Raw genomic sequence first — 16,277 nt, 5'->3', positions numbered from 1 at the left:
TGCTCCACAATGAGAAGCCACTGCAAAGACAAGCCCATGCACCGTAACTAGACAGTTCAGTTCAGTTCAGTTCAGTCGCTCAGTCGTGTCCGACTCTCCGCGACCCCATGAATCACAGCACTCCAGGCCTCCCTGCCCATCACCAACTCCCGGAGTTCACTCAAACTCATGTCCATCAAGTCGGTGATGCCATCCAGCCATCTCATTCTCTGTCGTCCCCTTCTCTTCCTGCCCCCAATCCCTCCCAGCATCAGTCTTTTCCAGTGAGTCAACTCGTCGCATGAGGTGGCCAAAGTATTGCAGTTTCAGCTTTAGCATCAGTCCTTCCAATGAACACCCAGGACTGATCTCCTTTAGAATGGACTGGTTGGATCTCCTTGCAGTACAAGGGACTCTCAAGAGTCCACACACTCTCAAGAGTCCACTCCAGCACCACAGTTCAAAAGCATCAATTCTTCGGCGATCAGCTTTCTTCACAGTCCAACTCTCACATCCATACATGACAACGGGAAAAACCATTGCCTTGACTAGACGGACCTTGCTTGGCAAAGTAATGTCTCTGCTTTTTAATATGCTATCTAGGTTGGTCATAACTTTCCTTCCAAGGAGTAAGCGTCTTTTAATTTCATGGCTGCAATCAGCATCCGCAGTGATTTTGGAGCCCAAAAAAATAAAGTCTGACACTGTTTCCACTGTTTCCCCATCTATTTCCCATGAAGTGATGGGACCAGATGCCATGATCTTCGTTTTTCTGAATGCTGAGCTTCAAGCCAACCTTTTCACTCTCCTCTTTCACTTTCATCAAGAGGCTTTTGAGTTCCTCTTCACTTTCTGCCATAAAGGTGGTGTCATCTGCATATCTGAAGTTATTGATATTTCTCCTGGCAATTTTGATTCCAGCTTGTGCTTCTTCCAGCCCAGCGTTCCTCATGATGTACTCTGCATATAAGTTAAATAAGCAGGGTGACAATATACAGCCTTGACGTACTCCTTTTCCTATTTGGAACCAGTCTGTTGTTCTATGTCCAGTTCTAACTGTTGCTTCCTGACCTGCATACAGGTTTCTCAAGAGGCAGGTCAGGTGGTCTGGTATTCCCATCTCTTCCAGAATGTTCCATAGTTTATTGTGAGTCACAGTCAAAGGCTTTGGCATAGTCAATGAAGCAGAAATAGATGTTTTTCTGGAACTCTCCTGCTTTTTCGATGATCCAGAGGATGTTGGCAATTTGATCTCTGGTTCCTCTGCCTTTTCTAAAACCAGCTTGAACATCTGGAAGTTCACAGTTCACATATTGCTAAAGCCTGGCTTGGAGAATTTTGAGCATGACTTTACTAGCGTGTGAGATGAGTGCAATTGTGAGGCAGTTTGATCATTCTTTGGCATTGCCTTTCTTTGGGATTGGAATGAAGACTGACATTTTCTAGTCCTGTGGCCACTGCTGAGTTCTCCAAATTTGCTGGCATATTGAGTGCAGCACTTTCACAGCATCATCTTTCAGGCTTTAAAATAGCTCAGCTGGAATTCCATCACCTCCACTAGCTTTGTTCGTAGTGATGCTTTCTAAGGCCCACTTGACTTCACATTCCAAGATGTCTGGCTCTAGGTGAGTGATCACACCATGTGATTATCTTGGTCGTGAAGGTCTAGAACTAGAGAGTAGATCTAGAACTAGAGAGTAGGCCCCACTAAACTAGAGAAAAGCCCACGCAGCTGTGAAGCACCAGCACATCCAAAAATAAATAGAGAAATAAAATTTTAAAAATAAAAAAAAATATATATATATATGTAAGTCCCAAAGCCCCTTTTACTGAAATGCCTAGAAAATGCCAGACATGAGGCATGGCCACCATCTCATCTTGGGGATACATCCTACACATTGTATATAGAAAAACCATTTCCTGTGGGATGAGGAATGAATAAAGGGGTGGGCAGCTGCGTGAACCATGAATAAATGTCTGAACCAAGGAACAGTGGATAAAGGAAAGAACGAAGGGATGAACAGAGCACATCCAACATGAGCAGATGAAAGAGCCAAACAAGTAAAGCAAGAAGGAGTGAACAGGTTGCTGGTTGACTGAGTAAGGAATTGGGTGTGTAAATAAACAAGGAAAGTAAAAAACGAATGAAAGCACAATCGGTGGAAGGACGAATGAACAGCTAATAAATTAACACAGGATGAGCGTGTGAATAAATGACTAATTGAACCAATGAATGTATGAAAAGTAAAACTAATGCAAAAGGTAAGTAAGAGCACACAAAAACATACAAAACAAAAAGCAGAGGAATAATTGCATTGTGTTAGTCAGAAAGCAAGATCTGCTGGAAACACCTGAACGAACTTTTTGGCTAGTCCATAACACGGTATAAATAGACCAATGGTCTGATGATGCATTCTGGCTGAGCAGGAGAGGGAAGTAACTCTGAGGAATGTCTCCACTCTATTTTTCTTGTTTGTTTTTTGGCTGTGCTGGGTCTTCAATGCTGCATGCGGGCTTTCTCTGGCTGTGATGCGCAGGCTCCTTATTGCAGCAGCTTTTCTTGTTGAGGAGCACAGGCGTTAGTGTGCATGGGCTTCCGTACTTGTGGCCCACGGGCTTGGTTCTTCCTCGGCATGTGAGATCTTCCCAGACCAGGGATCGAGCCTGTGTCCCCTGCACTGGCAGGCAGATTCTTACCCACTGGGCCACCCAGGAAGTCCTCCACTCAATGTAGAAATAAGATTCTATTGCAAATATCACTTGTGCCCCTGAGTGTGCTGCTCGCACCCCAGGATTACCTCTGGGTTCAGTGGGAAAAGCTAAACAGCCTTGACTACACTGTTTTCCCAATTATGTTCAAGATAATTACTTATTATGTAGCAAACCCCCAGCATGATTTTAATAATCGCTATTTAAATAACACATTTTCACTGTCTCCTCGTAAATAAGACTCTAGTAAGCATAATTACTGTCAGCATGGGAAAGTTTGCTGAGCGGCCTGGGAATGAGGAAGGGGGTTGGCACATCACCGTAATTATCCCAGGAGCCCCCGAGGCCAGGTGATGCTGGGGACAGAACTCAGGTTTGGGGAAACCTGGGTCCAGGACATCAGCTGAGTCCCTCCCCCATCTGGGCCTGGTCAGCCCTCCTGTGAAGTCAAGATGGTCTCCAAATGCCCAAACTCCCTGGGCTATCCAGGAGCTCTCACCCTAGACCCAGGTCAAGGTCAGAGTTAGTGACCCCCCAACTGTGCCCACACAGCTCGGGCAGCCTCATCATGGGGTAACAGGGTCTCCATTTATCCCCCGTCAGACTGGGAGCAGGACCTATCTGGTCCTCAACATGCACTCAGCTCCCAGCACAGGACCTGCACACAGTAGTTGCTCAGCAAATGCTGGGGAGGAATCCATGGATCTCGCTGTTCAGTGTGGGTTTGAGAAGCTGCTTCAGTCCCTTTCAGAACCACAAAGTTTGATGAGTAGGTGACCTCACCACGTCCTCATGGAGCTTCTTATGGTGGCCCCATTGCTGCTGCTGTTCCAGGCATCACTCGTTCCCTGGACTCCACCTGTGTCTGCCCGTCTCAGCCCTTCCCCCTCTCCTGTAAGACCTGGTGGACCTGAAAGTGTGGAAACAAGCTGGTGGGATTGCACACAGAGTGAGTATCGACAGGTTCTGTTTTGGGGCCGGGGCTCTGATCTGGTCAAAGAGATGTTGTTCAGTCAATATGTTGTGCCCGACTCTTTGCAACCCCGTGGACTGTAGCACTCCAGGCTTCTCTGTCCTCCATTATCTCCCAAAGTTTGCTCAAATTCATGAGCATTGAGTCAGTGATGCTATCTAACCATCTCATCCTCTGATCAAAGGGCATGAGGGATAATAAGTCTCCAGGCACCCACATTGACCCTGACCTGGTGCCAGCATTGACAAGAGGTGGGGGAAGACCTGCCACGTCCCCCGTGAGCATCTGGAGAATGCTGGATGGAGGATCCAGTTCCCTGACAATTACCTTGATGCCACCTCTACTGTCCATCGTGTGGATTGAATGCCATGGATCCACGCTGTATCAGTTCAGTTCAGTTCAGTTGCTTAGTCGTGTCCGACTCTTTGCGACCCCATGAACCACAGCACGCCAACTCCCGGAGTTCACTCAAACTCATCTCCATTGAGTCAGTGATGCCATCCAGCCATCTCATTCTCTGTCTTCCCCTTCTCCTCCTACCCCCAATCCCTCCCAACATCAGAGTCTTTTCCAGTGAGTCAACTCGTCGCATGAGGTGGCCAAAGTATTGCAGTTTCAGCTTTAGCATCAGTCCTTCCAATGAACACCCAGGATTGATCTCCTTTAGAACGGACTGGTTGGATCTCCTTGCAGTACAAGGGACTCTCAAGAGTCTTCTCCAACACCACAGTTCAAAAGCATCAATTCTTCGGTGATCAGCTTTCTTCACAGTCCAACTCTCACATCCATACATGACCTCTGGAAAAACCATAGCCTTGACTAGACGGACCTTGCTTGGCAAAGTAATGTCTCTGGCTATATCAGTGATTCTAAAATTTCTGCTTTGGAGGAAGAGTTGGAGGACAGTCCGAGAAGGAGACCAGGGTCCTCTTCTTAAGTCTTCTGCATTCTTCAGATTGTCCTTGATCATGACAAATTGCTCTTAGGGGAAGAAGTTAAAAACAGAAAAGAGAAATAGAGGTGATTTCTTTGAAATGAGATCAAGTGTCCTTCTACACAATCAGAGGTGGAAATTTAAAATACCCCTTCACACGATTAGAGTAGATTCTACAATAACTAAGCGACCGGAGATTCAGGTTGTTTTAGCGGTATAGGAGTCCTGGATTCTCAGCGCAGAGGAGTCTGCCTCTCTACAGGCTGGGAAACAATCTTCAGCCCCCTCTCCATGTCACTGGGTCCCTTTCTGGTCTCCCTCTTAAGTGGATAAGGGAAACCAGGGTGAAACTCCAGAGGGATACAGAGGTGATTAAGGGAGAAAGAGTCAGTTTGTCTCACTGGGGGAAAGAATGAAGATGGCACCAAGATATTTTTAATTGTCAAAATTAATTAATAGTAAGTGTCATCACTCACATGGGTTGAGAGCATTCTATGTACCAAGCAATGTTCTCTGTGTTAACTTTATTTAATCCTCGTGATAAGGTTAAGTACCACTGTTATTCCCATTTTATAGACGAGACAACTGAGACACAGAAAAGTTGAACTGATTGCGGGAAAGGGAGGTAGGTGAGGTGAGGAGCACGAACTTGGGAGGCAGGCAGGTCAGAGTGCACATCTCTCCCCATTTTGCTGCTCATCACCTGTGTGGTCTTAAGCAACTCCAGGTCTCTGAGCCTCAGTTTCCTCCTCTGTGAAATGGGCAGATGGGGTATGACATCTGCAGGACGTGGAGTGTGGTAGGGGCTGGAGAGATGCCCATTTCTTCTGAAGCTGAAGTCAGTGCCAAGCCCCCACCAGCTGTATCTGGGCACATTCATGGCTGGGCATGGTCTAAGGAGGATGCTGGTCCCTCAGCAAGAGATGGATTGTCTGAGCTGACTTCTGGGGATTGCTCCCAGGTCTATGGATCAGGGATGATCCAGGGGCACATAATCCCAGTGTCGTTTCTGGGGGGAGATTCATCCCAGCAAAAGGCAGTGAACGTAACATCTATTCTGAAAAGATTTTCAGTTGAAGAACTAAGTTTTCACAGTCAAGCCTGAATTTGGGGTAAATGGAGTGGAACAGCTGGATTATGTGGTAGAGACAGTTAAGTTCTTAAGAAACCACCAGACTGTTTTCCATCATCGTTGTAACATTTTATATTCCCACCAGCAATGATAAAAGCTCTGTTCTTCCACATCCTCACCAATACTTGTTATTTTCAGTCTTTTTAATTTTAGCCACTCTAGTGGGTGTGTAATGGCATCTCGTGGTGGCTTTAATTTGCATTTCCTTGATGACTAACGATGTTGAACATCTTTTCTTGTGCTTATTGGCCATTCATAGATCTTCTTCTTTGATTACTTTTTAATGAAAAACACATTTGCATCCAAACTGAAATTATATTGTCAGCAGTTAATTATCACTTGTCAAACAAATGTGTGCCCAGATTGTGGATTTAATTTTCATATAGGTTTGCAAACGCCTCATTCCTCATGTTTGACGAGGCCTCTATGAGCGGGAGACAGTCATTGTTGGAAACGGTGCTTTTTTAAAGAACAGTTTTAAAAATAAAAAGGTTTCCTTGGTGTCTGAGTCAGGGCTCTTTGCAAGTAGCAGGAAACCATCCAGTCTAGCTTAGATAAGAAAAAATGGTGTGTGGATGGAGTGTTTTACCAGGCGTGGAGTGGGGGGAGTGTGTCTCAGAAGGCCCTGCCTCACCAGAGCCTAAAACCTGGGGCTGGAGCCCCCAAAGGGACCCGAGATAGCTGCTCACTGCCCACCCCACCGGGGGGGCTGTTCATCTCGGCTTCTCTCTGGGCACCTGTTCATCCTTCTCTCTGCAGCTCGTTTCTCTCACTGCCAGCGTGACCTGCCTCCTCCTTTGTTAGCACATATCCTCAGGTCACGGGCCCCCAGAGACAGACCTGATGGGTGGGTCACCTCATCTCTCAGCTCTGAGACCCCTGAGCCTCTCGGATCTGTATGTGTCAGCAGGTTGGCCTGAATCACCTGTGAGTTGCCTGTCATCAACCAAGTTGATGAGCTCTTTCCTTGCCTGGGCAATGGAAACAGCGCAGGACGTGTCTCTGCCTCCCACGGTGGGGTCAGGGGCTTGAGGAAGGGGCTCAGGGGAGGGGCTCGTCAGGGCTGGGAGCAGAATCCATTCCTGACTCCTGGGAGGGTGAGGGTGCCAGCTCTACCCTCTTCATCCTCTCCATCCCAAGGAGGTCGGGGAGCAGGGGCAGACACTCACAGTCCTCACTCTGCTCTGCCTGGCAGGCTCATCTTCCCCTGCAGACCAGGCTTCTCTAGCTACCTCTGCCTCTGACCTTGGACAAGCGAGCACACGTCTGTGTGTGACAGGAACGTGTGCGTGCAGAGCGGATGTGTATACGTGTATCTAGGGTGAATGGGCATGGGTCTATGTGCATCTGTGTCTGTCTCCGCTTGTGTGTGTCCAAGTGTGTGCTGAGTGTATTGCACACCTCTCTACACATACAGAGGCTCTGGGTGGAGCCCACAAGGGTCTGACTCCAGGCCCCCCAGGGCCCCTAGGCCAGCGCTCTCTCCACAACCCTTGCTGCACCAGCCCCATTACGGAGGAGAGCTTAATGCAGTCCAGCTTCACCCCCACACAGGCCACCCTTCTCTCCCTCTCCAGCTGTAATTGACATAAATGCTGTTCTAATGTCTAATCATTTTGTGCAATTTGCAAAATGGTTTCTTTGGTTCCTGCAAAAGGGGCTACACAGTCAGCTCGGCTGTGATTCTCCCTGGAGGATTTTTATGAAAATGATGTGGCAAAAGTGTTGTCTTAGAGTCAAGCAAAAAGAAGGAAAAAATAATCGAGCGTGCTGAGGAGGAGGGAGTGCGAGAGGAGACAGGCGGCCATGGAACATGCGGTGATTACAGGGAAATGGTGGGAGCCTGTTATTTCAGCCAATCGTTGCTTAACTAAGGGTTAGTTCCAGGCATGTACTAATAGGCCAGCCTCTCCATCTCCTGGGATGGGAGGTTTTTTTTCCTCCCTTTTATCCATCCAGCCCCATGGCCCTCAGCCCTCACTACCTCCGCCCAGGAACACGGGGCCAATACCAGTGTTTCCACCCAGGGGAAAACTCAGGGTCGGTGTACTGTAAAACCAGATGTATTTGGAAAGATCTTTTGTGCGAGCTGGGAGCAGAGAGGCAGGTATGAGCCTTGCAGGTTGGAGAGACTGAGGTCAGAGCGACCACCCACATCTGAGCCTGCTCAGTCATCCTACCCTGGTCCAAAGGTGGTTCCCACACAGCTTCTCTCAAGACAGAGGGTAGACGGCCTTTCTTGATTTTATTTTTATTTTCAGACTAGCATCTTCACATAAATAACTGTCACGCCTTTCATCCCAGTTTGATGGGCATCTAGAAATCTGGTATGAGTTCTTTCCTCTGCCCCATGGGAAGTAGCCAGCTCCTTCCACGGGTCCCTGAGATGACAGGAATGAACAGTGAGGCGGGTGAGTGAGGCGAGAGGCCTGAGCAGGACCTGGAGGCTTGTGCCACCCCAGCCCTGCCCCTGCCCCTGCCTCCTCCCATCCTGGATAACGGTTGTCCTGGTAACAGGTAACCCGGACAACCTCTGCATCGTCCCAGGTCCCTCACAGACCTGCTTCCCAAAGAGTGAGTAGAACAGAGCTTCACAACCCCATTCTGCCCAAGAGGCGACTTGCCAGCCTGCATCATGGCCAGGGCATGAGCAGTGATGTTCCTGATCCCAGGGGAAGATGCTCTTTCCTTCACCAGCAGAGCTGCTGTGAGGGACATTCCTGGTGGCTCCAATGGCCATGCCCAGTAAAGCAAGCCCATGACCTGTTTACCCACCACGACCTGCTCACCAGTCCAGCTACCGGCCACTCCCACAAACCTGCGGGTGTGTCCCACAAGGCCTATACCCCCTGAGTTGTCATTCCTTCTAGCCTCTCTGGTGAGGATGCTCCAGGCAGAGGGAACAACACGTGCCAAGGCTTGGACGTTTGGGTCGCAGAAGAAAGAGAAGCGTGACTAGACCATTTTGAATAGGAGGATCAGAGCTGGACACAGCCAGACTTCCCTGGGCCTTGGAGGCTGCATTAGGAATTCAGGACTTGAGTTGAAGTGCCACAGTAAGTCACTGAAGTTTATTAAAGTTGTATTTTTAAAGCTGCCTCTGGCTGCTTTGTGCTTAGAGGCAATGGTATGAGACCTTGGGGCCCAGGGCCACTGTGAGCATGAGCTGTGTCCACATGAAACAGGAGCTTCAGAGTGTGGAGCAGAGCAGGGATGACTCCACCTTGAGTCTCACGGGGTCACCTGGCTCCTGCAGAGAGTGACGGGAGCAGGGCCAGGGCAGAGGCAGGGACCAGGGAGGAGCCCACTGCCCTGGCCCAGGCGTGACGGTGGTGGGACCAGCTTCAGAGCCTGGACAGCAGAAGAAGATCTCAGTTCTGGGTTAAGTGACAGTCAAGCAAATGGAAATGATTCACTCCCTGTACGTTAGGCATTATCAGTTCTTAAAGCAGCATATTACTTTAACATTTCCTTCCCTATAGAAGGCTATTCTAACAAAACAGAAACATAGAGGAAGATTAAATAATGAAAATATTAATTGCATTTTATTCATAGTCGTATAAAATGAAATCATCCAAATCATATAAATAGGATATTAAATTACGAAACATTAATCAAATGGACTGCTTTCAGGAAACTATGAGATGGGAAACTGGTCAAACATGAGTGTCAGGCAAGCAAGACCCAAATCTGTGTGTGCGACATTGGAGGGCACAGCTGGGGTTCTTGAAGACCCAGCTGTGCTGAGCCCCTCTCCACCGCCCTGCAGTGGGGAAGCGGCATCCCCCCACACCTTCACGTCCACTTTCGTGAAATTTGCTTTCACTGAGAAAGCATGAAGGGAGGTGGGGTGGGTCCTTTCCAGAAAGGAGCACTCAAGGGTCAGAGTTCAACATTCCAATCTTCCCTGTCGCAGCTGAGAGGGAATGTTGCGTGATGTCACCATCTTCGCATGGTGGACCTGAAACAGTGTGCCTCCATCAGGGAGGGTCCCACATGATGAGCCAAGCCCTCCCCACTGGCCACAGTGGACACATAACATGTGTTGTTTGGAGGGTTGCTTATGATTGTTTCATATCGGAACTTACCCTGACAGTCACATAAAAGTGAAAATGTACATAGACGAACAAAAGAATAAAGAAGGATATCAACAAGTAAAAAAAAAAAGTAGAAGTGCCAGTCACTCAGTCATGTCCGACTCTTTGCGACCCCATGGACTGTAGCCCACCAGGCTCCTCTGTCCACGGAATTCTCCAGGCAAGAATGCTGGAGTGGGTAGCCATTCCCTTCTCCGGGGGATCTTCCCAACCCAGGGATCAAACCCAAGTCTCCTGCATCACAGGCAGATTCTTTACCTTCTGAGACACCAGGGAAGCCCCTACCAATAATTTACCGGCCACCATCTTTGAGAAGGTGGTATCAGATGATTTATGTATTTACCATTTTGCACTTTCCACATGCTTCACCATAAGTGGGCATCACTCCCTCTAAAGGGAAGGGTCAGTATTATTGTCAAGAGTGCTGGGCCCTGGTGAGGCCATCCTGTCCCAGGGTGTATCTCAGCCTCCAGGCATGCAGAGCATCTGTCCTGCCCAATTAGCTCTTTATTACAGATCATTTTGTTCTCCAATTGTCCGCCCTGCATAATTTAGCACGCTCATATACTGTCTGTTCTCAAATGTTTAATTTAGTGTTTCTTGGCCTCAGTTTCTCATCTTCAACTGCAGCGGCAGCAGAAAGGGAGATCTTTAGAGGCCTCTCATTGCCAGCCCTCCCTTGGGGCCTGGAATAGTAAGAGCTGACTCTGTGCTAGACCCTGTGTTCAGCACTTTATGAGCACTAATTCACATAATTGTTTCAACAATCCTGTCAATGAGGCACGGTTGCTATCCCCCCATGTTAAAGATGAAGATACTGAAGCACAGAGAGGTTGAGAGACTCATCCAAGGTCACACAGCTCAGAAGTGCTGGAGCCAGGCCTTGAACCCTGGCAGTCTGCTCCCCAGTCCCTGCTTTCCTGCTCTGTTGACTGTCAGCCTTTTCTGTGCCCAGAACTTGTGCCAGGGCTGAGCTTGACGCTCAAAGTCTAGACGGTTTGTCTATCAGTTTGTAGGCAGACTACAAGTCTTGATGCTTGTAGTCTGCCTACAAACTGATAAATGATCATCATAATAATGGTGACAAGGCCAGGGACCATGCATTCAGGGCTCACCGTGCATCAGGCATTTAACACCGATTAGGGCACAAAATCTTCACTCCCTCCTTACATCCTTCAACATCAGCGACCAGAACAGTCACGAAGACACACATGAGAATCCGAGACGCAGAGAGCCCCGGCTTCACCCAGAGTCCAGCCTCCAAGGGCAGCCTGGACGTGTCCTGCAAGCCAAGGAACCTGCCTCCCGCTGAGGTAGCCTCATCGAACCCTCACAGTAGTCAGATGTGGCCGGTATTACTGCACCTATTATACAGAGAGGGAAAGTGACGGGCCTCATAGAGGTTAAGCCACTTGGCCGTGTCACACAGCAAGTGAATGCTGGTGACTGAATCTAACACAGTCCTGTTAGGATCTGAGGCTGGTCTCTTTTCACTGCTTAAGTGGTGAGAGGCCCAGGTGGAGGCAAAGCCCTCCAGGTGTAGGGGGAGCTGCCTACTTGCGTGGGGTCAGGGCCAAAGAGATCACCAGCTGTGACACAACACAGGGGCAATGTTGATAATAACAGACCTCATCACTGAGCTGCCACCCGTGCTAACACAGCCAAGTCTGGCCCCCAACCCACAAGGCAGATGCTTTTATCATCTTCAACTCACACATGAGGGGGCCAAGCTCAGAGAGGTTAAGCAATTTTCCTGAGGTCCTGGCTAGAAACCAGGGTCGGGTCAGAGCTTGTGATCTAACCAGTGAGCAACACTGCCTCCCTCCACCAGGCTGGAGGTAGGGACCATTAACAGGGACTGAGTCTCCACTATTGGGGTTCAGAATCTTAATATAAAACCCTTCAGGAAAGATCCCCAAGGATGCATATTCAGATGCTTTCCTGAGAACAGGGAGGGGAAAGTCCCAGATGATCCAGGACAGCTCAAGAGGGGCAGGGAGCTAAAAGAAAGAGCTTCAGAAGAGATCTGAATTCAGGTCTTCCCATCCTCCTGCACATCTAAATGTCTGTCATCTATCCGCTCAGGACTTGAAGTGCACCTGCCAGACCACCCAGACCAGGGCTCTCGTCCCATGACCATTAGCAGCGCCAGCTCTGAAATAAGCCTGATGCCACACACCGTCACCCACCCATTGTACAGATGGGGAAACAGAGGCTACAGGGGCTGAAGAAGGAAGTGTCGGTGTGAGGACTGAGTCCTGGCCAGTCGGGATCCACCCTCTGCTTCTCTCGGCTCCTGGGACGTCACTCCATTTGGTGCCTGATCATCATGGACTGTAATTATTTCTCTAACTCCCATGTCCCTAAGGAACCCCTGAGGCCAGGGACCCAGCCTTGCTCCTCTCTGTTCCCCTTGCCCTCAGGATGAGGGCCCCACCTGTGACCTAGAGACCTGAAGGTTTGCAAAAACCCAAGAGTAGGTGGAGGGGCATCCTTCCTGGGTGGGCTTGGTCTCCCACCTACCAAGCTTCTACACACTTTATCCCCCCAGAGCCAGCATGGCTCAGCCCTCACTTCCTTCAACTGTCACCAGCTCAGCTCAATGTCACCTGCTCAGCGAGGTCTTCCTGGACCCATGCTGCCCCCTCCCATCAGTCTCTCCCACTGCCCACTTCCGGTCTCTGCATGTGGCCCATCACCACCTGGCACTGCTGTCTCCCCAAAGGGAGCATCAGCTCATCCCGGTGCCCAGAACAGAGTCTGGCAAGTGGCAGGCACTCAGCAAACTGTTGGGTGCAAGAGAGATGGGTGAAGCCTGCTTCCCATTTGGGAAAGTTCACTCCCTGTGGTCTTCAGGGTCTCTCCCACGTCTATCCCCCACAAGGTCTGTCTGTCTTTCTTAGAGCCAGGAGGACCAGAAAGATGGGAAATGGTGGGGATGAGCAGAGGTCTGAGCAGGGGACCAACAGGGGTGACAGCCAAGGCCCCCAACAGGGCTGGGTGGCAGTTTCATCTCACGTTTGGTGTCCAAACTTGCATCACGGTGCTGGCCAGGAGCCTGCTGTGCAGTTATTAACTGTGATCTGCTGTAGGTGTATAATTGTCAGATGGCTTTGCATATTTTGATAAATCTATAAATATGGATGGTAATTAACCATCATTAGCATCTGCTTATGTTCTGCATAAGTGTGCATTGTTTCCCCGAGAATGCAAGTTGCCCATTCACAACCAAGACATAGGGCTCCCAGCCTCACAGTCATGCGTCTCCATCACCCAGGACGTGGAATATGTCCATTCATCATCCTGGGGAGGAGGGGCCGTGGGGACAGTGGGCAAATTTCCCCAGTTATGGAAGGTCCTGGAGCTCCAGGAGAGACAGAGAGAAGGGCGAGGAAAGAGGTCAACAGTAGCCACCAGCCTGAACCAGGTTGACAGAGAGGAGGGCTTCCTGAGCATCTGCCTGTGGCCCCCCCAGGGCCCTGCAGGAGGTCAGAGCTGGAGCCCCACCTGCCCTCACTCGCCTGGGGTCACCCGTGAGTCTCAATTTCCTAGACTTTAAAGTGGGGATGAAAGCAGCTCCTCTCTCAAGGAGTGACTGTAAGGATTAAAGGAGCACGTGTGAGTGAAGGGTGCCCAGCACACACAGGAAGTGCTCACTTGTGTGAACTGATGCTCCTGCTATTGTCATTCCAGGACTGAGACAGAGGAGGTGCAAGGGCAGATTTCACAGATGAGGCTAATCGCTGCAATGACTCCCAGTTGCTGACATGTCCTTGGGCCAGGTGCTTGCACGCCTGACCCTATGTCCCCTTCACAAGCGCCCGACACAGCAGGTGCTATTCTGACTGCCCCCCTCCATGGTAGGGGGAGGGGAGGCTGTGCCTTGGGCGGGTCAAGTACCTCCTGGATCACACGGCCCACAGGGAGCAGAGGCTCAGAGCAGGGCTTTCTGTCTCAGGGCCCAGACTGGGCCACTGCCTTATACAGCCCAGGACACTCAGGCACAAGGTGGTGAGACACTCATGACTGCCCACCCAGCACCCCACCACTCCTTCCTTCACTTGCAGAGCCCTGGGTTTGTCCTGTGGCAATAGGCTCAGACCTGGTGTACTTCCCCAGCCCAAAGGTAAAGCCAAGCTTGGCATCCCAGCCCCCTTCTCCAGTCATTGTTTTAGGAGTAAGAGTATGACCCAGATCTGGCCATGGAGATATAAAGGAAAATCTGCTGGTAGAGGGACTGGTTCTGGGAATTATTTTTCTGTCTCACTTCACTCCCTCCCTTCTTCTCAACTTGAATGTTTTAGTGTGAGACATGATGTTTGGAGCTGTGGCAGCCATCTTGCAACCATGAGGCAACAAGTAAGGAAAAAATCCAGTATGGTCAAGGATGATAACCAGCAAAGAAAGAAAGACCTTACTTTTTGGCATCACTGAGTATCTGACCCACCCCAGAACTACCTCCCTCTAGACATCTTTCTATGGTCAATCATTATATCTCAATAACTTGAGCTGCTGTTGTTGGATTTTCTGTTACTTGATATCCAACATATCCCAACTGATGGAAGCACTTACCACGTGCCCAGCTCTTGTCTCTCCTAACCCCCAACACACAGAGTCAGGGCTATTCATCTCTGCCTCTGACTCCAATATCAGACCCTGGACCAAGATGGCCAAAGATGGCAAAGAAGATAGAGAAAGCCTGGGTCTGTTGATATCTCTGAGCATCTGACCACCCTGGAAACCCCTCCAACATCTGTTTATGTGAAATTATTTCATGTCTCAATAGCTTAGCTACTGTTGTTGAATTTTTTATTACTTGCTGCTCAGAAAATCTGAACTGATGGCAGCACCCCACTATGCGTCAAGCACGCAGCTATTTGTTTACAACTTTATCTCCCTCACCAATCCTTGAACTCTTAGAGGGCAGAAGTTCTGTCTTGCTGATCTCTGTACCTCCCTGGCCCCAAGGGCAAACAGGGCATGACACACGGTCAACCCAACACCACAAGGAGAGTAGCATGAGTAAATGAGGAGCAAATGCACAAACAAAGGAGTGAGCAAATGGAACAGGTGAGCATAATGGATATGAAAATGCAACCTGTAAAGTGCTGGGCCCAAACGCAGGATTAAGATCTGAAACGTGGACAGAGATAGCGGCTGCAAGAGATACAGGGTGCAGTGAAAAGTGAGACTGTTGGTTGTTCAATCGTGTCCGACTCTTTGTGACCCCACGGACTGTTAGCCCACCAGGCTCCTCTGTCCACAGAGTTCTCCAGGCAAGAATACTGGAGTGGGTTTCCATTGCCTTCTGCAGGGGATCTTCCTGACCCAGGGATCGAACCTGGATCTCCCACATTGCAGGTAGATTCTCTACCTTCTGAGTCACCAGAGTGCAGAGCAGGGACTGAAGGAAACGTGGCAGCCCCTTTGTTTCAGCAGGAATGAGGCCGATGTCCTTCCAGATGTCCCCCAGTCCCTCTATGCTGCTGGCACAGAGGTCAGGTGGGAAGCCCTGCCCACCCCCTGCATGATCACTCCCTTGGCTACTGGAGCCTCTAACAGCCAGTGCCTCCTTTCCCAAGCCAGAGAGACAGAAAATGTGCTCTGCCATTTCCCCCCTAAAAAATTGTTTCGAGAAACCAAATGGCTATCATTACACCAGATGCAATTCTTTGCTGTGTTATTTTGTAAGAGACAGAGGACCGGGCACTGGGGGAGGAGGCGGTGGGAGAAGTGAGGAAAAAACCATTTAGGGTGAACAGACTCTAACATTTCAGCTCTGGGTTTTGCAGAGAAACTGGATTAAAGAATCAAATCAAATGAATTTTGCCATCAGAGTAAGAGATCTGTCTCCCCTTAAATGCTTTAATTTGACAGTTGGCTTCAAGGGGGCTGGCAGAATTCGTTTTGTGAGCAGACAAGATGAAAGAAGAAAGCAAAACACAGCCCGCCACGAGAACTCTGTTAACCGCTTGACATCATTGGGCTTCACCCAGAGTTGGATTTTTGGCAAAATGAGAAGTCATTTTCTTTCCACTGACGTCTGATATTTGTGGTGTCTGGAAAAGGTCCTGGGGCCGGCAGGGAGGATGGGGGATGGATGCCGCGGTCAGCAGACAGACAGGGGCCTCACTGTTCTGCCCTCCTGCCCTCAGTCACCTGGGGAAGCCGGCAAAAGTGAGCCCTGAACAGTAATGGGCTCCAGGGCCCAACCAGTCTTTCTATGTCTGTGCTTCCTCTGGGCCTGTAGCCCATCCTCGCATTGCCAGAGGATGAATTTGAGGCTGGACATTGACCCTGTGCGGCCCATCCTGGCTGCTCAGATCAATGGCCTCCCCCACCCTGATCTATGCACTATCAGCATCACCCTGGATGCTGGTGGTTCTCCAGGTGGGGCCTGAACCCTACTCCCACCCCCACCACGGCATCTCTGGCCCATTAAATGGGCAATTT

The sequence above is a fragment of the Moschus berezovskii genome, chromosome 2 (assembly GCF_049115385.1).
Source record: "Moschus berezovskii isolate FMDL1 chromosome 2, NW_MosBer_1.0, whole genome shotgun sequence".
NCBI lineage: Eukaryota > Metazoa > Chordata > Mammalia > Artiodactyla > Moschidae > Moschus > Moschus berezovskii.
The sequence above is the reverse complement of the archived record's forward strand: the minus strand, read 5'-3'. Positions refer to the sequence as shown.